The sequence below is a fragment of the Ursus arctos genome, unplaced genomic scaffold, assembly GCF_023065955.2.
Source record: "Ursus arctos isolate Adak ecotype North America unplaced genomic scaffold, UrsArc2.0 scaffold_20, whole genome shotgun sequence".
Taxonomy (NCBI): domain Eukaryota; kingdom Metazoa; phylum Chordata; class Mammalia; order Carnivora; family Ursidae; genus Ursus; species Ursus arctos.
Genome location: NW_026622875.1, coordinates 54,648,355 through 54,670,844, shown reverse-complemented (window position 1 = coordinate 54,670,844; position 22,490 = coordinate 54,648,355). Strand labels below are relative to the sequence as shown.

The following is a 22,490-nucleotide window of genomic DNA, read 5'->3' as shown; positions in this document are numbered from 1 at the left end:
TCTCTCTCCCTCTGCCTCTCCTCTCAGCTTGTGCTGTCTCTCTCTCAAATAAACAAAATCTTTAAAAAAAAAAAAGTTTAAAGATCAGTCTTTCTTTTACCCTTTCTCTTTATTAAATCTATCAGAGCACTAAGGAAGAGCACCACAAAGAAAAAAATTCGTATCCATTGGACCTCAGCGTCTCTATATCATCTTAAGGCTTCTCAGTTAATGCATTTTTTACCTACTGCACAGAGAAAAGGTTTTGAATTTTATTTCTAAAACATCAAGTTTTCATAATGAAAATCATGAATGATCCTGGAAGGTGTGAGATGCAACAATGGAGCAAAATATGAGTAAACATTTATTTCTGTAGCAAAACTAACGGAATACGGGCGCCTGGCTGGCTCAGTTGGTTAAGCGTCTGCCTTCGGCTCAGGTCATGATCCCGGGGTCCTGGGATTTAACTCCATGTGGGGCTCCCTGCTCAGCAGAGAGTCTGTTTCTCCCTTTCTCTCTCCCTCTGCCTCTCTCCTGCTCAGGCTTTCTCTCTAATAAATTTTAAAAATAAAATCTCAAAAAAAAAAAAAAACCTAACCGAATAAAACAAGAATAAATTGTATAATTTGGAAGGTAAGTAAATATGAGGTAGAATTGAAATATTGTTTGAAAATAAAATGCAAACCACCAGGAGCTCTCTCCTTCACTCTGCCGTCGCAGTGTGTGCAGTCGACTGTTCCTCACCATGTCCTCTCACAAGACCTTCGGGATCAAGGGATTCCTGGCCAAGAAATAAGAACAAAATTGTCCCATTCCCCAGTGGATTCGGATGAAAATTGATTTTAAAAAATCGGGTATAACTCCAAGAGGAGGCACTGGAAAAGAACCAAGCTGGGTCTGTAAGGGGTCGCACATGAGATGGCACACATATTTATGCGGCATGAAGGTCACGTGCTCACATCCTGTCACTCTGTAAACATCACTACTACCTGAACAATAGGCATGTTTTATTGGGGAAATGACTTTTCTCTGTTACTAGTCTTCTGCACTAGTATGTTGGTTCAGTAATAAATATATGAGAACTTTTGTTTGAAAATAATAAATAAAACAAACAGGAGAATGGTCAGAACTAAAGTGTCCCACATTTTAAAAGTCCTATATTAAAACTTTATTAACTTTGTAGTTTAAATTTTAAGGGAAAACTCTAAAAGGATAGAATATAACTTTTTAAATAGAAGAAAAAATATAAAAAATGAAAGTGTCTCAATTCAAAAGTACTTATCACTACTTAAAAGACTGAATATTGGCGGCTGGGTGGCTCAGTCGGTTAAGCATCTGCCTTCCGCTCAGGTCATGATCCCGGGGTCCTGGGATCGAGCCCCACATTGGGTTCCTTGCTCGGGGGGAGCCTGCTTATCTCTCTCCCTCTGCCCCTTTGCCCAGACCCCCCACTCGCGTGCTCACTCTCTCTTGCTCTATCTCAAATAAAATCTTTAAAAATAAATAAACAAATAAAAGACTGAATATTCTATTTCTTTTCTCACACATTAGAATTTAAACTCCATGAATGCAGGATATTTGTTTCTTTGTTAACTAGTATATCTCTAGCACCTATTACAATGTTATACACATGGGAAATGCACAAAATTATTTGCTGAATGAATATCTTACATGAACTACTTTATATGAAATTACAAAGGCACTTAAGACTTAGTAATGGGCAAAAGGTACAAAAATTCCAGTTCACCAAATAGAAAAAACAATTAGTAATAAATGATAATGAAATAATGTTCAGTCTTCCTAAAAAGGAAAAAAAAAGCTAAAATTATTCTGAGATACCATTTTATCCCATCCTATTCACAAACACTTTAAGAGGTAATCAAATTACACTAATGATATGTATGGAGAGTCATGAAATGACCTGGTAACATTTGTTTTCCCTAAGAAAACAACACAAGAACATTTATGTCTAAAGGTGATCACTGCTTCCTTTATGTGTAATATTGAAAGAATGATAATAAATCCAATTCCACAATATGGGAAAAGCTAAGTAAACTGCGGAACACTCTATGAACCATTTATATAGGCATGAAAATTGTTTAGGAAGACAATGCAGTGATAAATGAAAAGGGTTACATATCAAATGTAACAAAGCATGTCGTAACTATCATCACAACAATGTAAAGTAAGCTAAGGCAGCTCGTTGGGACATTATGTAGCCACAGAAAGTTCTGTTTGGGAATATAAATGGGAAAAACCTTTCAGCAGGACAATTTGGCAGTACATGTTTCAGATTTAAACCGTTCATATTCTTTGACCAAGAGATCTCTTCCTAGGAATTTAAGCTATGGCCAGTTCTCTTAAGTGAACATTCATTCAGTGATTAACAAGATTTCCTGAACATCTATATAGCAAGCAATGGAGATTTCAGGATGAAATGTCTCAGCTCACAAGGGCCCTGTCTGAATGGCACATGGAGGGGCACGAGCCTTGCAGCCTATCAGAGCCAAGCAGGTGCCACGGGGACGAGCCTCCAGGCGGTTGCGTTGGTGGAGTGAGCAATGCCGTCAATCATGGCTCAACACTGAGACCAGTGGGAGAGTGGAAACACCAGCCGCTGTTCCCAGCATCCACCCCAGCAGTAGGGCTCCTCATCCCATTGCCCTTGCTTCTATCTTAACCCCTGGGTGATGAACAACTTGGGAGAGTCTGGATGAGGATGTATGCTTGATCTAAGAACATTGCTCATCCCTTTTCTCAAAGTCCCCCAATAAAGAGTGCCAAAGACTAGAGCAGGGCTGGGGAAACACTCCTGCCTCTTAATCTGCTGTACCTAATCAAGAGAAACATATATGTAACCATTTGATTTTTGAGTTTACTTGTTGAATCATTCAATTATGGAGACCGATTTCAGTGACTTTGTTCCAGAGATACGCTTTTTACATTATTAGGAAGCCCCAGACTACTCCCCAGACTGTAGCCCTGTTGGTGAAATTGCAGGTGTTCGACCCTGGGAACCACTATTAAAAACACAATGGGAGACTGTTGATGTTCAGCAGAGTTTCCATGGAACAGCAACTAGAGCCCAAAGAAGAATGGTCCCTTCCATAGAGCTAGATACCCAACAAGGGTTACAATTCTGCAGGGCGTGTTCCCTGCACACTCCCATTCTCCACCCCAGGGACTGCCGTGCGGGGGCGCGCGCGCGCACGCGCGCACACACACACACACACACACACACACACACACAATCCGCCAAATTCTGTCTGTAGTAACCAATTCCCTCCTACCTGACTTTATACCTTGAAGTCTGCCAGCCCTGGCTGAGCGTCTTCACTCCTTAACCCAAGGTTCTGTCCCTTCCTTGCTACACAGAGTTGGAGGCACAAAACACACAAATACAGATTTGTATATTTAAAGAGTATGTTTTTATCTCACCATGCAAATAGGTTTGGAAATGGCAGTACATTCAGTATAAGCAATTTTAATACTGCCATTTTATATATGAGAGAGGAATAAAGAGTATCACAGTAACTACTACAGAGAAAGAGCTACCATGGCCCTCAGGGTGACATGTGGAGTCACCATGAGGAAGGAAATTGGAAAAAAAAAATGTTATTCCTGCAGCCCTGAGAATCCTGATGGGGGACCTGGGGAGGCAGGAGGCAGCTGTGGAGACTGGAAAGCAGGCTGCTAAGGGGCACCATGCTCTGTCGCCACCATCTTTTTTTGGTCTAGGGGAAAGGAAAAACAAAACAAAAAAAATATGTCAGAAAAGAATGGCACCATAATGACCCAAATAATGGGGCCTCGGAGTGCAAAACCCAGGCTTGCAACAAAGGAAAATGAGACTGTGGGGAAGCAGTGGGAGAAACCCTGGGCCATATTCCTTTAGGGTTACTCCCTCCTCACTGCCCCGGGCGTCAAACACTGTCTCTCCCATCCCTGAGGAATACAGACCCCTTTCCTCACTCTCCGCCAGCCTCCTCCAGCCCTGCCACTGCCCTGCCACTCCCACAGCAACACTCAGTCCCAGAATGTGCTTAATGTTAGCCCCACAGGGCTCGGGGTTGGGATGTACGAAGCTTCCGTGAGGGACAGAAGTCAGTGGAGAGGGAGATGTAATAGGAATGGCTGAGCATGCACCTTACACCCACATGGTCACCGTGGTTCCCTCGTGCCCTAACATCCGAGAACGTTCCAAGATAAGAAGTGATACCTAATATAAAACAAAATGCATTTTCAATCAAAAAACACTTTTCATATGTTATCAAAAGTTACTTTAAGACAGAATGTAGAGGGGTGCCTGGCTGGCTCAGTTGGTAGAGCACATGACTCTTGATCTTGGGATTTTAAATTCAAGCACCATGTTGGGTATAGAGATTACTTAAAAAAAATAAAATCTTTGGGACGCCTGGGTGGCTCGGTAGGTTAAGCATCTGCCTTTGGCTCAGGTCATGATTCCGGGGTCCAGGGATCGAGTCCCGCATCGGGCTCCTTGCTCAGCAGGGAGCCTGCTTCTCCCTCTGCCTGCTGCTCCCCCTGCTTGTGCTCTCTCTCTCTGACAAACAAATAAAATCTTTAAATAAATAAATAAATAAATAAATAAATAAATAAATAAATAAAATCCTTAAAAAGGTTTAATGTAGAAAGTATTAACTTTTGCTCTTTTCTGAAAATATTTAAACTGTATGTAATAACACAAAATGATAGTGAAGATATTATCCAGCAAAAATATGTGTGTGGGGGGGTGTTAGCTTATATGTGTGTGTGCCCGTATACATATACTTTTGGGTACAAAAATTATTACATGAGCAATACTCACACATACACAACGGCCTGCACTACTAATAAGCTAATGTAATAAGAGCTATCCATGGTACAACAGTGTGTCTTGATCATAAAAACCCTACTCCTTCATACATTTTTTGAAACGGGGCTCATTTCACTTTATGAGACAAGCGGACGGTATCAGCAGTTCTAAGATATGTTTGAATACCTTGATTTATTTAAGGAGAAAATGAAGAAGTGTTGTAATCGGTTACTGAGTGCTGGGAAAGGATCACTCCTGCATATAATTGAGAAGTGGAACCGATTTGGTCAAAAGTGTCAGTCAAGCTACGTTAAGCATATTTTAACATACAAAACTGATTTTAGAATCATGAAACAGGGGCACCTGGGTGGCTCAGTTGATTAAGTGACCAACTCTTGATTTCGGCTCAGGTCATGATCTCAGGGTCGTGAGATCAAGCCCTGAGTCAGGCTAAGCACTGGGTGTGGAGCCTGCTTGGGATTCTCTCTCTCCCTCTCCCCCTGCCCTAGCTCTCTCTTCCTCCCCAAAAGAATTAAAAAATAAATAAAAATAGAATCATGAAGCAAAGAAATGCCTTTTCCACTTTGAGTGTAACATCATTTATTCATGGGCAAATCTGCTAATCAACTAAGTTTTGCAAACCAGGAGATAACCAGATTAGAATTATACTATTAAAACTCACCCATTTTGTATGTTTTAAAATGCTTTAGCTTCTTTCAGCTTCTCTAAGAGTTCCTGTTCGGCACTTCAGTTGCCTCTAGAGTTGACTGTGAACTCCAAACTCACTGTCACATCCTCATCTGCATGCTAGGACCTCTCATGGGTTGTGTGCTATGAGGTAATGTAAGCAGTTTTTAGTTCAATCTGAATTTTTTTTTAAAGATTTTATTTATTTATTCGACAGAGATAGAGACAGCCAGCGAGAGAGGGAACATAAGCAGGGGGAGTGGGAGAGGAAGAAGCAGGCTCATAGCGGAGGAGCCTGATGTGGGGCTCGATCCCATAACGCCGGGATCACGCCCTGAGCCGAAGGCAGACGCTCAACTGCTGTGCCACCCAGGCGACCCTCAATCTGAATTTATATCTAACACTTAGATTCAGAAGTTCAAAATGAATTTGGAGGATCCAAATATTATCATTCTTAGATGTGTGGAAAATTTATATATGAAAATATATTCCTTCTCATGAAATTGAGAGCTGTTTCAGAATTCTTACATATGATCACCACACACCTTATGGTTTAGCACTCATAGCTTATCATGAAGGAGCTTGGAATATTTGGGGAGAAAATCTTACTATAACCTAAAAAGCTGGCAAAATTCACATGATTAGCTTCATGATAAAGATATTACCCCAGCTGTTACATCATATGGCAGATCTTTATTACTGATTTTGCCCCCAAGCTAAAATGTAATGCTTCATTTTGGCAGTTATTTTAAGGGCCGTAGCCTGATTGATTATATGAATGTATAGCCTTGTCATCACAGAGATCAGAATTAAAAAGTTAAAAACAGATATAATGTACTCATCTAAAATAAACTGAAAGTTGGGACGCCCAGGGGGCTCGGTCAGTTAAGCATCCTACTCGATTTCAGCTCAGGTCACAATCTCAGAATCGTGAGACTGAGCCCCGTGTCCGGCGCTGTGTTGGGCGTGGAACCTGCTTAAGATTCTCTCTCTGCCGCTCTCTGCCACTCCCACCCCTGCTTGTGTGTGTGCATGCATGTGTTCTGTCTCTAAAAATAAACGAGGGCACTTGACGTAAGGAGCACTGGGTGATATATGCAACTGATGAATCACTAAATTCTACTTCTGAAACTAACTAACAGTATAGTGATTCCCAGAGTGTGGTCTGAGGATCCCTAAAGGGCTCCAACATTCTTTCAAAGTGTCCAGTATTTTTGTAATACTACTAAGTTAAATAATTTTAACTTTTCTCTCTCTAAAAAGTATATAGTGAGAGACGCCCGGCTGGCTTAGTTGGTGGAGCATGCGACTCATTCTTGGTGTCATGAGTTCGAGCCTCACATTGGGTATAGAGATTACTTAAATAAATAAAAATTTTTAAGAATAGATACCACCACAAAAGTAAGAAAAAGGAAGCCACAGAATGGGGGAAAATATTTGTAATTCATATATCTGATATGGGACTTGTATCCAGAATATATAAAAATGCTTATGACTCAGTAAGAAGACAAATAACCAAATATAGTATGGAGAAAGGAGCTAATACACATTTCTCCAAAGAAGAGATACAAACAGCTAATAAGCACATGAAAAGATGTTCAACATCATTAGCCATTAGGGAAATGTAATCAAAACTCCAATGATTTACAACTTCACATCCCCTAAGATGGTTATAAACAAAAAAACAAATAGTAAGAAGTGTTGGCAAGGATTGACGAAATTGGAACCCTCATATATTACTAGTAGGAATGAAAAATGGTGCAGCCATTTTGGAAAACATTTTGGCAATTCCTCAATTAAAAAGAGTTACCATGTGACCCAGCAATTCCATTCTTAGGTATACACCCAAGAGAAATAAAAACATATATCCATATAAAAACTTGCACATGAAGGTTCATAGAAACATTATACATAACAGCCAAAAAGGGATAAACAGCCTAAATGCCCATTAAATGATGAAGAGATTAAAATATAGTATATCCACAGCATGGGATATTATGCAACTATAAAGAGGAATAAAGTACTAGTACATGTTATATCATGGATGAGCCTTTAAAACATTATGGTAAGTGAAAAAAGCCAGTCACAGAAAAACAGAGAGTATTCCATTTATATATGTCCAGAATAGGCAAATCTATAAAGGCAGAAAGTTGGTTACAGAGGGTTGGGGCAGAAAAGAGTGAGAGAATGGTGAGTGACTGCTAATGGGTATGGGGTTTCTTCTGGGGGTGATGAAAATGTTTCTAAAATTGTAATAATGGAGGGGCGGTGGGTGGGGGATGGGTTAAGTGGGGGATGGGTATTAAAGAGGGCACTTGCCGTGATAAGCACTGGGTGCTGTATGTCGGTGTTGAATCACTAAATTCTACTCCTGAAACTAAAAAATAAATAAAATTCTGATAATCGTTGTACAACTCTTTGAATATACAAGAAACCACAGAATTGTGCATTTTAAAAAGGTGAATTTAGTAGTATGTGGATTATAGCTAAATGAAGCTGTTAAATATACAGAAAAGTCAGCACCCCATTATGACTACATGATCTACCCTTAATATTCTAACTTCACTGTCCACTATCTCCCCTTTCTCTCTCCAGTCTGCCCTTGCTTCAAAGATGCCAAGCATGTTGCTACCTCAGGTCTTTTGTGTTTGGTGTTTCCTGTTTCAAATACTTGTCTTTCAGATATGTACAGTAAGCTATCTCATTCCCTTCAAGTTTTTACCAAAAAATTGTTTTCCCATTGTTATCCTAATGAAAGTTTCAACCCCCTTATATGTTCTCTTAATCTCCACTCTGCTTTTCTTTTTCTTCTTCACATTTCTTAATACTTAAAATACTAAATATTCTATTTTCTTACTTATTTTCTCATACTTCTGAATATTAGCTAAATGAGTGCAAAAAATTTTGCTTGATTGTTAAATACTATACATTCAGAACACAGAACAATATCATATGTATAAAATCTCAAAACTGTATGTTGAGCACATATCTTTACAATATAAGTGGTTCATATATAAAAGTATAAGAAAAACACTAAGACTTCAATATTGGGCAAAATGAAAAAAGAAAACTCCCAGAAAAGGAGATGCAACTGGTAATAAATCATGATGGCATAATTTCAATATTATATCCCAATAGAAAATGTAAAAAGTGATCTGAGATACCATTTTAGCCTATCATTTTCACCATATTTTAAATGGTAATAAAATCATGCTAATGCTATGTATCAAATGTCCTAAAATGATCCAGTAATCCAATTTCCAGTTATCTTTTCTTAGAAAACAATCCAGGGGCATCTGGGTGGCTCAGACGGTTAAGCGTCCGACTCTTGATTTCCGCTCAGGTCATGATCTCAGACTCAGGAGGTTGAGCCCTGTGATTGGCTCTGAGGTCAGCAGGGAGCTTGCTTGAGGGTACTCTCTCTCATCTCCCTCTGCCCCTCCTCCACCCCCCCAAAATAAATCTTAAAAAAAAAAAAAGGGGGCGCCTGGGTGGCTCAGTCAGTTAAGAATTCCCTTCAGGGTCCTGGGGTCGAGTCCTGCATCGGGCTCCCTGCTCATCAGGGAGCCTGCTTCTCCCTCTCCCTCTGCCCCTCCCCTGCCCCATAAAGACAGAAATGACTTTATGTACAGATGATCGCTGCAGTTTTATGTGGAATGCCAAAACAGAGAAAACAAATGAAATCCCAAAAATAGTGAAACACTTAAACTGAGGAACAACAACCATATTTAGTTATTAAAATTATGTTTCTAAGGCACCTGGCTGGTTCTGTTGGTAGAGCATGCAACTCTTGATCTCAGGGTTGTAAGTTCGAGCCCCATGTTGGGTGTAAAAGAGTACTTAAAAAGAAAAAATCTTCTTTAAAAAATTATGTTTCTGGGGCGCCTGGGTGGCTTAAGCGTCTGCCTTCGGCTCAGGTCATGGTCCCAGCGTTCTGGGATCGAGCCCCACATCGGGCTCCCTGCTCAGCGGGGAGCCTGTTTCTCCCTCTCCCACTCCCCCTTGCTTGTGTTCCCTCTCTCACTGCCTCTCTCTCTGTCAAATAAATAAATAAAATCTTTTTAAAAAATTATGTTTCTGAAGATTGTATAGTAATAAATGAAAATGCTTACATGTGTAATGAAACAAAACACACCATAAAGCTCTACAAAGTGATCATATTATATAACTAAACTATAATGACTTAATGGAATATCACAGAGCCACAAAGAAATTACGATACTGCTAGAGGGCAATTTGCCAATTTAAAATGTGCATATACTTTCAAATATAAATCTTTTCCTAGAAATTCAAGGGGTGCCCAATTCTACATAGGAATTAATTTTCATTCACTGATGGAACAACTTATACTGAGCATCTCCTATACGATTGGCAGTGTGCTGGACAATGGGGATTTAAAGATGAGTATTAATTATCTCAGGGTAAAAGATCATAGGTCTATGGGGGAGATAAAGATATGATAATACAGTATTTGAAATAGAGTTGGATTGAATTTTGTTCTACAGTAGAAAAGTAGCTGTTTGTTGGAATGAACAAAGGCTTCTGAGAAAGTTGGTATTTGCTAGATATATTGGCCAGATGAAGAATGCATGAGCTAAAGACTATTTCCCAAGGTAAAGAAAACTGTGGGGCCAGAGGCAAGGAGTGGAGAAAGGACAGACATCTTTTTTTTTTTTTTTTTGAAGATTTTGTTTATTCATTTGAGAGAAAGACAGAGAGAGCTCAAGCAGGGGGAGGGGCAGAGGGAGAGAGAGAAACAGACTCCCTCGATGAACAGGGAGCACGATGTGGGGCTCAATCCCAGGACCTGGAGATCACAACCTGAGCCAAAGACGGACGCTTAACCAACTGAGGCACCCAGGCTCCCCGAGGACGGACATCTTGTTTGAAGATTGTAAAAAGTTAACTGTGTCAGAGCATAATAATGGTAATTAAGAGGCTGAAGTTATTTCTGGCCATCAGTATCCTAATCTTGTTCTCTAATCAATCTTGTTCTCACACTGAAATGAACAACATGGATAAAAACAGAATCCTAGTAAATGAACTACTGAATGTTTACTTTGTCATAAACACTCTACTGAGCATATATCTACTGTCTGTTTCAATTCTCACAATAACTCAATGGGGTGGGTTGTTTCATTATCTTTCATATGTTGATAAGGGGACGGAGATATACACAGATTAGCAGCCATGCCAACATTATAAATCTGGTAAGTGATGGAGTCTGGATTAATACCCAATGCCTGTGCTCTGGGCTATCTTTTCTTCCCCTAAGATCTGGCTAAGAAGAGTCAGCCCATATCACTTCACTTTGGCCATGGCTCCACAAAGAACCCCAACCTCTCCTGAAAACAAGTATTGAAACATGCAAGAATTTGGCTGGACTGCAAAGTAATTATGCCAAATGAAAAATGCCAGTCTCAAAAGGTTATAAACTGTACGGTTCCATTTTTATAACATGCTCGAAATGACAAAATGACGGAGACTAAGAACAGGTTAGTGGTTGCCAGGTGTTACCTCGCAGGTGGCCCTTAGAAACATTCTATGAGGTGGTCAACTCCTGTTTTCCTTATCTTTTGAGATCCTGATGGTTTTCTTTTACCTCAAAAGTTAGTCTTCCTTTTCTTCCAAGAATGCTGCTACAGCTCCTTCTTGGAGCTTAATCCTAACAATTCTCCCTTCCAATCAAAGTGAGGATAGGAGACACCCGCCAATTTTCTCTTTGCACCCAAGGGACCTTATATAGGGTAACAACCAATTTTTCTTAAAATCTGAAGAACCAAATATGCATTATTTTCTAATTATGAACAAATGCATCATGTGAAGTTAAGAAAAGGCCAAAATGGGATGCCTGGGTGGCTCAGTCCATTAAACATCTGCCTTGGGCTCAGGTCATGATCCCAGGATCCTGGGCTCGAGCCCCCATCCGGCTCCCTGCTCAGAGGGGAGCCTGCTTCTCCCTCTGCCTGCCTCTCCCCCGCTTGCGCACGCTCTCTCTCTCTCTCTGACAAATAAATACGTAAAATCTTAAAAAAGAAGAAGAAGGAGAAGGAGATAGAAGGAGAAGGAGAAAGAGAAGAAGAAGAGGAGGAGGAAGAAGAAAAGGGCCAAAGTGTTCATCAAAGGGCAAATCCAATTACTGCAAAGGGGATCGATGGCGGATTACTGATTTTAATCCTCCCAGCCCCCTCCGTAAACCTTCCAAGCCAGGTAAGACCGGGGCTCCAATAGCCCGGACCCCACCCCTCAGCCCACCCCCAGCTACAGTTAGAGAGACTCACTGAGGAGGGGAAATGGCTCAGGATCGCTGGCCCCGCATCCTGGAGACTGGCTGCCCGCGGCTCCTCAGCCCGGTTACCTGTCAGTACCCAACAAGCATAAAAAGGAACGTTGTGGTGGTGGGCGGTTAACCGCCTTCTGAGCTCTCAGATTCCAACTAGGGGCGCATCTGAGCACATGCTTAGCACAGCCAATCAGAGGCAAGGGAGAACTGATGGTCCCCTCTCAGTGGCTGGCCTGGAGGCGCGAGTCTCACAGCCAATCACAGCCAAATGAGCTCCAGGGGGCATGTCCTTCCATGTCCTGCCCAGACAGCTGCAGGAACGGGATTGGGGTGACATGTTTAGGGGTGCCAGCCTTGTGGCCAGTGAAGGCCAAGAAAAGGAGGCAAGTCTTAGGGGTTCATCCGGGGCGACAGCCACGAGAACATCTACAGTTCTCACCCTTGTGCTCTGTCAGGGCTCAGCGCTGTGAATAAATAACAAGAGGCTGAGAACTACAGAAGAGCTCCCCCTGATTCACACTGTTCCTTCCTCCATAAATGTCCTGTTGCTTTCCTTCCCAGTTGACTTCAGTTCTTCAAAGATCAATTCAATGCCATCTCTCCTCTAAGCCTCCACCAGCCTAGGAGGATCTGACCTGTAGTCACCCTGCATTGAGACTGACCTGCCTTGGGAGTTTGTCACACTAACCAGGAAGTGGAGGCAGAAATGCACAGAAACGACTTGCAAGTGCTTTGGAGTCGGGGGCGAGCTTCATTCACAGCCAGGTTCCACCGCTGCCATGCTGTGTGACCTCAGGGAAGAGAATGAACCCCTCTGTGATCAGCTTTCTCATCAGCAGAAGGGAGGAAAATGGAAAAGCCTTCATTAGGGTTGTTGGACAAATTGAACTGTAGGTAGAAGCAGATAAACCTAACAAAGGGTCTTATCACTTCCCTAACGTGAAGAATGGGAGAAGTTCCAGGGCTGGGGAGTGGGAGGGGGGTTGATGGCACCTTCTGTTACCTAAAGGCTTCTCGGGAGTAGGCACTTCCAGATTTGGGGCAGCTCAAGATGGCATTGGCAAAACTGGACCCAGCAAATGGAAGCCCCAGGAAGTGTTCTGTAGCATGAAGAAAATGGGTTTGGATAGGGTGAGGTCACCATACCAGGAGGAACAGATAGAGCTGAACAAGAAGACCCCTCAGACTTTATTCTGGCCTCAGACCTGTGACTGAGAAGGGAACACATTCTGCAGCAGTTTCCCCTCTGGATCCTGAGTCTTTTTGTCTCTGAAATGAGAGGACTGGGCTAGGCATCTGAGGGGGGCAACTGGGTTATGGAGGGCAGCTCAACCTTGGGAAAAAGCCCAACATTCCCAAACCCTTCCACTGTACATGCTTGACCTCATGACCTTTCATCAGGAACACCTTCTCCCACCCACACTTATGTCCTCTACCATTTGTCTCAGTGTTTCCTTCACTTTCAAGGTACTAAGTACAAAATGCTAAAATTGGGATGGAGGAGTTAAGATGGCAGAGGAGTAGGGGACCCCTTTTTTAGCCGGTCCCCTGATTCAAGCTGGATAGGTACCAGACCAGCCTGAACATCCACGGAACCAGCCTGAGACACAGGAAGATGCATCTGGATCTCTACAAATGAACATCTCCAGCGCTGAGTATTGAGGTACGAAGCGGGGAGCCATGAAACCATGCACAGATATCGGCAGATAAACGGAAGGGGGAGGGAGCCGCCGCGTTCGGGCAACGGGAAGCAGTAGCCACCTGCCCTGGGGAGCGGGTGGACTCGTGGACTGGCACCCTCGAGAAAACAGACGGTGACCGTGAGCGGGGAGCGCGAGCAACCAGACTTCTCACGGAACTCCGGTGCACTCACTGGATCCAGACTGAGACCGGGAGCTCCGGGAGCGCGCGGGGGCGGCTGGCGGCGTTAGAAACACAAAGGACAGAGACACACCGGCCCTGGAAGTGAGGGCTGGGATGCCGGGTGTGGGGCGCACATCCCGGGACGCTGCAGGGTTGAGCAGCACCAACAGTAACAGAGTTAAAGTGGCCAGAACATCAGTGGAGAACGGGCTGCAATCCCTCTGTTCTGAGACAGAGGCTGGGATTCGGCCGCTGCTGCTCTGACCCTCAGAAGAGGCACAGCAAACCGCCAGGGAAAGCCGCCAGAGAACAAAAGCCTGGAAATACCGGCTCACAGTGTGCCCATCCCCATCTCCCCTCGCAGGGGACACGGAGACTCTACCCAAACAGGGTTGCCTGAGTATCAGCTCGGCAGGCCCTTCCCCCAGAAGGCAGGCTGAAAAATCAAGAAGCCCACATCCCTAAGATCCCTATAAAACAAGGGTGCACGGCCTGGGTTCCGGTCAATAATTTGGGCTCTAGACAACCTTGCAAACTCTCCTTATCAGAATGACGAGAAGGAGAAATCCCCCCCCCCAGCAAAGAAAAGACAATGAGTCTGTGGCCTCTGCCACAGTGCTAATGGATATGGATATAACCAAATTATCAGAAATGGAGTTCAGAGTAACAATGGTCAAGATGATGTGTAGACTTGGAAAAAGTATTAACGAAAATGTTAATGAGAATATAGAAACTCTAAGGGCGGAAATGAGAGCGAATCTGGCAGAAATTTAAAATTCTATGAAGCAAATGCAGTCAAAACTAGATGCTCTGACGGCCAGGGTGAATGAGGCAGAACATATCGGCAAATTGGAGGATGGGTTAGTAGAAGAGAAAGTTAGAATAGAAACTTGGATCAAAAAAATCCAATCTCAAGAATGTAGGTTGGAGATTACTGACTCAATGAAACGTTCCAATGTCAGAATCATCGGCATCCCCGAGGGGGTGGAGAAAAACAGAGGTCTAGAAGTGATATTTGAACAAATTGTAGCTGAAAACTTCCCTAATCTAGGAAAGGAACCAAGCTTTTGTGTCCAAGAGGCAGAAAGGACCCCTCCCAAGCTCAACCACGACAGACCTACACCACGTCATGTCATAGTTCAATTCACAAATATTAGATCCAAGGATACAATATTGAAAGCGGCCAGGGCAAAGAAATTTCTCACGTACCAAGGCAAAGTTATCAGAATTACATCAAACCTGTCTACACAGACCTGGAATGAGAGAAAGGGTTGGGGGGGCATTTTTAAAGCTCTTTCAGAGAAAAACATGCAGCCAAGGATCCTTTATCCAGCAAGGCTGTCATTCAGAATTGATGGAGAGATAAAGACCTTCCTGAATCGCCAGTCATTGACCAATTTCATAACCATGAAACCAGCCCTACAGGAGATATTAAGGGGGGTTCTATAAAAGTAAAAAGCCCTCAAGAGTGATACAGAACAGAAAGTCACAATCTATAGAAACAAAGACTTCACAGGAAACATGGCATCATTAAAATCATCTCTCTCAATAATCAGTCTCAACGTAAATGGCCTAAATGCTCCCATAAAGTGCCACAGGGTTGCAGATTGGATAAAAAGACATGACCCATCCATTTGCTGTCTACAAGAGACTCATTCTGAACCTAAAGATACATTCAGACTGAAAGTAAAGGGATGGAATACCATCTTTCATGCCAATGGACCTCAAAAGAAAGCTGGGGTAGCAATTCTCATATCAGACAGATTGGATTTTAAACTAAAGACTATAATTAGAGATACAGAAGGGCACTATATTATTCTTAAAGGATGTATCCAACAAGTGGATATGACAATTATAAATATATATGCCCCCAACAGGGGAACAGCTAGATACACAAGCCAACTCTTATTTTTTAAAGATATTATTTATTAATTTGATGGAGAAAGACATCCAGTGAGAGAGGGGACACAAGCAGGGGGAGTGGGAGAGGAAGAAGCAGGCTCCTAGCGGAGGAGCTTGATGTGGGGCTCGATCCCAGAACGCTGTGATCACGCCCTGAGCCAAAGGCAGACACTTAACAACTGCACCTCCCAGGCACTCCTCACAAGCCAACTCTTAACCAGAATAAAGAGACATATAGATAAAAATACATTAATAGGGGCGCCTGGGTGGCACAGCGGTTAAGCGTCTGCCTTCGGCTCAGGGCGTGATCCCGGCGTTATGGGATCGAGCCCCACATCAGGCTCCTCTGCTATGAGCCTGCTTCTTCCTCTCCCACTCCCCCTGCTTGTGTTCCCTCTCTCACTGGCTGTCTCTATCTCTGTCAGATAAATAAATAAAATCTTTAAAAAAAATACATTAATAGTATGGGACCTCAACACTCCACTATCAGAAATAGACAGAGCACCTAAGCAGAAAATCGGCAAACAAACAAGAGCTTTGAATGCCATACTCGACGAGTTGGACCTCATAGACATATATAGAACACTACACCCCAGAACCAAAGAATACTCATTCTATTCTAATGCCCATGGAACATTCTCAAGAATAGACCATGTTCTGGGTCACAAAATAGGTCTCAACAGATACCAAAAGACTGAAATTATTCCCTGCATATTCTCAGACCACAACACTCTGAAATTGGAACTCAAGCACAAGGGAAAATTTGGAAGAAACTCAAACACTTGGAGACTAAGAACCATCCTGCTCAAGAATGATTCAATAAACCAGGAAATCAAAAATCAATTTAAACAATTTATGGAGACCAATGAGAATGAAAACACAACAGTCCAAAACCTACGGGATACTGCAAAGGCAGTCCTAACGGGGAAACACATACCCATCCAAGCCTCACTCAAAAGAATAGAAAAATTTTAAATGCAGTTTTTATATTCTCACCTCAAGAAGCTGGAACAGCAACAGAGGGACAGGCCTAATCCATGCACGAGAAAGCAGTTGATCAAGATTAGAGCAGAAATCAATGAATTAGAAACCAGGAGTACAATAGAGCAGATCAACAGAACTAGAAGCTGGTTCTTTGAAAGAATAAATAAAATTGACAGACCACTGGCAAGACTTATCCAAAAGAATAGAGAAAGGACCCAAATTAATAAAATTATGAATGAAAAGGGAGAGGTCACAACCAACACCAATGAAATTGGAAGGATTATTAGAAACTTTTATCAACAGCTTTATGCCAATAAATTAAGCAATCTGGAAGAGATGGAGGACTTCCTGGAAACCTATAAACTACCAAGACTGAAACAGGAAGAAATTGATTTCTTAAACAGGCCAATTAATTATGAAGAGATTGAAACAGTGATAAAAAACCTTCCAAAAAACAAAACTCCAGGACCGGACGGTTTTCCTGGGGGAATTCCACCAAACATTCAAAGGAGAAATAATACCTATTCTCCTAAAGCTATTTCAAAAAATACAAACAGAAGGAAAGCTACCAAACTCATTCTATGAGGCCAATATTACCTTGATCCTCAAACCAGGCAAAGACCCCACCAAAAAGAATTACAGACCAATTTCCCTAATGAATATGGATGCCAAAATACTCAACAAGATCCTGGCTAATAGAACCCAACAGTACATTAAAAGGATTATCCATCATGACCAAGTGGGATTCATCCCTGGGATGCAAGGGTGGTTCAACATTCGCAAATTGGTCAGTGTGATACATCATATCAACAAGAAAAGAGTCAAGAACCATATGATCCTTTCAATTGATGCAGAAAAAGCATTTGACAAAATACAGCATTCTTTCCTGATTAAAACCCTTCAGAGTGTAGGGATAGAGGGTACATTCCTCAATCTCATAAAAACCATCTATGAAAAGCCTACAGCAAATATCATTCTCAATGGGGAAAAGCTGGAAGCCTTTCCCTTAAGATCAGGAACACGACAAGGATGCCCACTCTCACCATTATTATTCAACAGAGTACTAGAAGTCCTTGCAACAGCAATCAGACAACAAAAAGAGATCAAAGGTATCCAAATCGGCAAAGAAGAAGTCAAACTGTCTCTCTTCGCAGATGACATGATACTCTATATGGAAAACCCAAAAGAATCCACTCCCAAACTATTAGAAGTTATAGAGCAATTCAGTAATGTGGCGGGATACAAAATCAATGCTCAGAAATCAGTTGCATTTCTATACACGAATAATGAGACTGAAGAAAGAGAAATTAGGGAATCCATCCCATTTACAATAGCACCAAAAATCATATGTTACCTTGGAATTAACTTAACCAGAGACGTAAAGGATCTATATTCTAGAAACTACAAATCACTCTTGAAAGACATTGAAGAAGACACAATAAGATGGAAAAATATTCCATGCTCATGGATCGGAAGAATTAACATAGTTAAAATGTCCATGCTACCCAGAGAAATCTACACTTTCAATGCTATCCCGATCAAAATATCAATGACATTTTTCAAAGAACTGGAACAAATAGCCCTTAAATTTGTATGGAACCTGAAAAGGCCCCGAATCGCCAAGGAATTGTTGAAAAGGAAAAACCAAGCTGGGGGCATCACAATGACAGATTTCAAGCTGTACTACAAAGCTGTGATCACAAAGACAGCATGGTACTGGCACAAAAACAGACACATAGACCAATGGAACAGAATAGAGAACCCAGACATGGACCCTCGGGTCTTTGGGCAACTAATCTTTGATGAAGCAGTTAAAAACATCCAGTGGAAAAAAGACAGTCTCTTCAATAAATGGTGCTGGGAATATTGGACAGCTACATGCAAAAGAATGAAATTTGACCACTCTCTCACACCATACACAAAGATAAATTCTAAATGGATGAAAGACCTCGATGTGAGACAGGAATCCATCAAAATCCTAGAGGAGAGCATAGGCAGCAACCTCTATGACATCAGCCACAGCAACCTTTTTCATGACACATCTCCAAAGGCAAGAGAAACAAAAGACAAAATGAACTTGTGGGACTTCATCAAGATAAAAAGCTTCTGCACAGCCAAGGAAACAGTCCAAAAAACTAAGAGGCAGCCCATGGAATGGGAGAAGATATTTGCAAATGATACTACAGATAAAAGACTGGTATCCAAGATCTACAAAGAACTTCTCAAACTCAATACACGAGAAACAAATAAATCATCAAATGGGCAGAAGATATGAACAGACACTTTTCCAATGAAGACATACAAATGGCTAACAGAGACATGAAAAAATGTTCAAAATCATTAGCCATCAGGGAAATTCAAATCAAAACCACACTAAGATACCACCTTACACCAGTTAGAATGGCAAAAATTGACAAGGCAAGAAATAACAATTGTTGGAGAGGATGTGGAGAAAGGGGATCCCTCCTACATTGTTGGTGGGAATGCAAGTTGGTACAGCCACTCTGGAAAACAGTGTGGAGGTCCCTTAAAAAGTTAAAAATTGAACTACCCTATGATCCAGCCATTGCACTACTGGGTGTTTACCCCAAAGATACAGACGTAGTGAAGAGAAGGGCCATATGCACCCCAATGTTCATAGCAGCATTGTCCACAATAGCTAACTCGTGGAAGGAGCCGAGATGCCCTTCAACAGATGACTGGATTAAGAAGTTGTGGTCCATATATACAATGGAATATTACTCAGCTATCAAAAAGAATGATTTCTCAACATTTGCTGCAACATGGACGGCACTGGAGGAGATAATGTTAAGTGAAATAAGTCAAGCAGAGAAAGACAACTATCATGATTTCTCTCATCTATGGAACATAAGAACTAGGAAGATTGGTAGGAGAAGAAAGGGATAAAGAAAGGGGGGGTAATCAGAAGGGGGAATGAAGCATGAAAGACTATGGACTCTGAGAAACAAACTGTGGGCTTCAGAGGGGAGGGGGGTGGGGGAATGGGATAGGCTGGTGATGGGTAGTAAGGAGGGCACGTATTGCATGGTGCACTGGGTGTTATATGCAACTAATGAATCATCGAACTTTACATCAAAAACCAGGGATGTACTGTATGGTGACTAACATAATATAATAAAAAAAATATTTAAAAAAAATGCTAAAATCTCACTATCCCCTAAAGACACCGACTTTAATCTTCTCTAGAGTGGCTGTTCTTTCTCAAACACTGGGTTCTAAAGGATTCGGAGGAGAAAATGATAACCTCCTTGCTGCTCATTTGCACTTCTCAATCATGTCTCTATCCTCCTCCCTCAAATGCCCATCTCCTCTGAAATATGGGCCATCAGACTCTGCCACCTCTATACTGCAGTCATATCTACCCACAGTCTGCCAATCCCTTCATTCACTAAAGACTCTATGGGGCCTACAGTCTTGCTCTTTCATTACATTACTCTTCATTGTGCTTTTCAGCCATGATCACTGATGTTCACTCCAGTACCGTGGACCCTCCTCAACCTCATTTTCATCAATCCTTTCTGCATCCCACCTGGTCATTATCAACTTTGCCACCTCTCACATGTCCATTTCAAGCATCCTACTCTCCAAAAACCACTTCCTATTTTCCTACCACTCGTCTTAATAGCTCTTCTCCAGTAATGACTTGACCCCTTTGTGGCCTCCAACTTATTGGTTCGCCACTCCTTTTTTTTTTTAAGAGAACTTTTTATTGCTTTTAAGTACAGAAAATTCAACAGCGTACACTTAGCCCCATTTGGTGGCCGGTTCTTTAGCCTTTGCATTTTCCAGCTTGGCAATGTGAGCCACCGACTTTGGACCCAGGATGTTGCTTCCCCAGTGACAGCAGATCTCACCATATCTGTCATTGTAATTAGTCCTGATAGGTTCCACCAGCTTAGCCAAAGCTCCTTTGTCTTCCAAGTTAACCTGTGTGAAGGCAACAGTGGTGCATGTCTTCCTGTGGACCAGATGCCCCAGCCTGGCATTCCCCTTGACAGTGCAGTAAGGGAATTCCTATCTCATGACACAGGGCAGGCAGGAAGACAACCCCAGCTCAATGGGATCCACATCATGTGCAATCACTACCAGCTGAGCCTTCTTGTTTTCCACTAAGGTGGTGACAGTATTAACCCCAGCTCGAAAGACAGGCGACCTCTTAGTGGGGACATCCTCGTTGCTGGCAGCTTTCTTTTCATCCTGGGCCAACGATCTCTGCTTCTTCTTTGCTTGTCTCTGGTCTGTATTTGGGCCAGTTTATGCAGCTGAGTGGCTGTTTGGAGGTCCAAGGCCTGGGTGAACTGGTTAATCACAGGAGGTACTTTTAGATGTTTATAGAGAATAGCTCTTTGCCAGCTGGATGTCACAGGGCCATTTGACAAAGTGGTTGAAATCCCTTTTGGGCTGAATGTCCTATCCAATGCTAAAATTCTTGGTCCTTTTTTCAAACAGGAGATTGACCTTCTTCTTGGCCTCCAACTTCTTCACAACAGCAGGGACCCGGGCCAGTTTCTTCCCCTTAGCCTTCTTTCCTATTGGGATCTTGGATGGCTGGAGGAGACAGTGATTCATCGCTCTTGCTACCCATAACCCGCTTTGTTTCTTTGCCTCCTTTCCACCTAGTTATGATGCTATGGCCCCATCACTATACCAGTTCACTTCAGTCATCATCAACTCCCTTTCCTCTCTGTTCCTAAATCCTCTTACCTTGTAGAACCCCAACCCTAGTCAATTTAACTCTACTTATTTGTCACCTGAATCTGAGCAGCTTAATGTGGTGGGAGAAAAAAAATAGATGTGTGTAGACTGAGCTCACATCTAGTTTCTAATCATGAATCTTATATGGGCCCTTGCCATTATCTAGCAGTCTTACTAGATTTCTCCCATCAGTTTACTCTTCCATTCTCTGAAACACCATTTCCTACCTTCTTTTACATCAGAATTCCAGCATTCCTCCCGTTTCAGCTTTGACCATTTCTTGATTCATTGAGAAATAGAAAAGCCACCTCACTTTCCAAATCTTCCAACCCACTTGCATTGCGTCATGTCCTGTTACAATGCATGGCCCTCCTCTGCTCTTACTAAGGTCAGCAACTGCTCAGTGTCTCTTTTCTGCTAGGTCACTTCCATATAAAAAAACAACTTCTTGGGGCGCCTGGGTTAAGGCGGTTAAGTGTCTGCCTTCGGCTCAGGGCATGGTCCCGGCGTGGTGGGATCGAGCCCCACATCAGGCTCTTCTGCTATAAGCCTGCTTCTTCCTCTCCCACTCCCCCTGCTTGTGTTCCCTCTCTCGCTGGCTGTCTCTATCTCTGTCAAATAAATAAATAAATCGTAAAAAAAAAAAAAGAAGCTGTGGTCCATATAGACAATGGAATATTACTCAGCTATCAGAAAGAACGAGTTCTCAACATTTGCTGCAACATGGACGGCACTGGAAAAAAAAAAAACCAACTTCTACTCGACCCCATGTTCCACTTCCACTACAGCCAGTTTCTCTGCTTTCCTTTAGAGCAAAATTCATCAGAAGAGCAGTCTGTGCTTGTGGTCCTCACCTGCCATTCTCTCTTTATCCAGTTCAGTCTGGGTTTGTCTCCACAACTCCATGGATTCTGTTCTTGTGTAAATCACCAACGACCACCACTTTCCCCAATACAAAACCAATTTCTAAATAAGTAAGAACATGGTTAGCAAAATCGGAAAGAACAATGAAGTCTTAGCTTATGGGAAGAGTGAAAGAAAAACTTATGGTAAATGTTCCATCAAATGTACTAAAATAGTGCAACATCTGCCTAACAAATTGGCAAATACTCTTAAAATATGAAAATTCTCATTGATAAGGGAGATATAAGCATACAGTCACTCACATACTTGTGAGAGACCTGGGTCAGCCTATTTATAGGGAAATTTGAGACTATGTATTAAAGGCCAGGAACATGTACTGTGTGACCCAAGAATTCTACT

General features: G+C 42.2%; 2 pseudogenes; one reads left to right on the top strand and one right to left on the bottom strand.

The window, feature by feature from the left end:
- Window positions 1–724: 724 nt before the first annotated feature.
- LOC113253644 (putative 60S ribosomal protein L39-like 5) lies at window positions 725–882 on the top strand (annotated as a pseudogene).
- Window positions 883–20,276: 19,394 nt separating this feature from the next.
- LOC130544395 (60S ribosomal protein L7a-like) lies at window positions 20,277–21,101 on the bottom strand (annotated as a pseudogene).
- Window positions 21,102–22,490: the final 1,389 nt, after the last annotated feature.